A 2,175-nucleotide genomic window follows, 5' to 3' on the forward strand; every position below is an offset into this window, starting at 1 on the left:
CTTTGTTTGTCTATCAATGTAATCTACCAGATGTGTGAACCTTACTCTTCTTCCTCTTGCTTCCTGCATTTCAAATACCACATTCCGCCATCGCTTCCTCAGCTTATATGGCAATTTGGACAGAATGACTCTCATGTTTGTTGGGTTGTCCATTTCTTCAATGTAGTCAACATCTTGCATCGTGTTTCGGCAACCAATCAGGAAGAGAGAATAAGCATTTAAACCCTTAACATCATCTGTTCTTATTTGTGGCCATTTTAAAGCCTTTTCAATGTAAGCCATGGCTATTTTTAAATTATCGCCATATTGCTTATGAAGCAGTTGTCTAGCTTCTCTGTAGCCTTTCTCTGGGGTCATGTGTTCACAGCTTCTCACCAGATCTTGCGGCTCTCCACGTGTATATTGTTCCAGATAGAAGAGTTTATCTTTCTCATTTTCTGTCTTGTTGTCAATAGTATTGTCAAATGCTCTGATAAAAAATCTATACGTGAGTGGATCACCTGAGAACACAGGAATGTCTCTCTTGGGCAGCAGTGACAGGCTTTGCTGCTTGACCAACATTTCAGTGATCAGGTTCTGATGATGCATCACTTCATAAATCTTGTCACCTGCAGACGTGGGATCCTGAAGACCTGTAGGTGAAGCTCCATCTGAGTGATCCTGAGGACACAAATATGCCTGAGGTGAACGTTTTCTCATACTAGCAGACACATTAACAATCGGATGATCTTCCTCCTCTTCATCATTTGCTGTCATTGGAGCATGGACTTCCTGTACAAGCTGGGATCTTGGAAGACCTGGTGCAGGTTCTTCCAGCCTGTATTTCACATATTCATTCATGGCATCTCGGGGATTTTCATGGTTCTGGAAAACCTTGAGCTTAGCAGTAGAGGCTGCTATTGCAGTTTCCATCTCCAGCTCCTCCAACTCAGCCTTTAGCTTTGCTTCCTGTAATTGTATCGCTTTTTTCCTTTTTAGCGATTCAGCTTGTGCTAGAAGAGCTGCTGTTTTAGCCTCCTCTTTCTTGCGAGCCACTGAACTAGTGTTCGACACAACACAAGAACCTCCAGTTCTGGAACTCGATCTGCTCTTACTTCTTTGACGACGAAGATCAGCTATCACAGAAACACTGTCATGTGGAGTAACCTCCTCTTCATTTTGAACATGTCTTTTACGTTCTTGAATCCAACTTTCTGTCTCATGCAAAAACTGCTTAATAATAGCTGCCTTTGACGCGTACCATTCACACTGATCTGTGTTAGCTTCTTCTTCAGATAACATCTGTGCAACATTGTTGTTTAGCTATATAAACTCTTCATGCAGCTTGTAAAAAAATCTGAAGTGTTTCTGATTCCACTTTATCAACATGATCTTCATAATTTTTCATGCTGTCTATTTCCTTCATTTTAGCCGTAATCTGAGCCATTTTTGTCCTCCTTTGACTGAAAAGCCTGATAAGTTTCTCCTTCGAGTGCCTTTTGTGTGTATTTTGGTTCCCTCTTGTGGTCACCTGCCTGCATTACGTCTGATGCGGAAACAAACGATCTTTTCTCCTCCATACTTCAGTCTCAAACTATGTCCAATATTTATTCTCTTTCTCTAAAAGGCTTTTATAGTCCATAAACGTAAAACATCTTCTCTATCTCTTATGTCTTGTTGCAAACCACCCATGCTGGGTAAATGAGAGCTCCCTCAGTTAGCATAGTTAGCTTCGTCATTAGCATGTTAGCTGGTCATTTACTCATGGCAATCCAAGTCTTGTGAATGGCTCTCAACCTCTCGTCCTCTCAAAGCTTACTCCGCTCCGTTTCCTTGTCCTTCCGTGTCCTTTTATCCTCTTGGAGCAGTTTTTGACTAATGTTATGGCATCAGATCCAATATCTGTGTCATTCCTTAAACTCTAAAGAAAAGTAGTGGACGCGTGAAACCGTGTCTTTTTATCAAAAAATTCTTTATCTAGAAAAAATGTAGAAAAAATGTAAATACAAAAATGTTGCTATCTTTTACAATTCTCTGTTTTTTCTTCTTCTTATTCCTACACAGCTTCACGGTCAAAAACTGTATTGCTCCTGTCTAAACAGTCAGTTCACAGTTTTCTCCACAATACGGCTTGACAGGAAGTGCGCCTTTCAAAATAAAACCATACCTCTCAATAAAATTGTCTTAACAAATATC

The sequence above is a fragment of the Fundulus heteroclitus genome, chromosome 24, assembly GCF_011125445.2.
Source record: "Fundulus heteroclitus isolate FHET01 chromosome 24, MU-UCD_Fhet_4.1, whole genome shotgun sequence".
NCBI classification, from domain to species: domain Eukaryota; kingdom Metazoa; phylum Chordata; class Actinopteri; order Cyprinodontiformes; family Fundulidae; genus Fundulus; species Fundulus heteroclitus.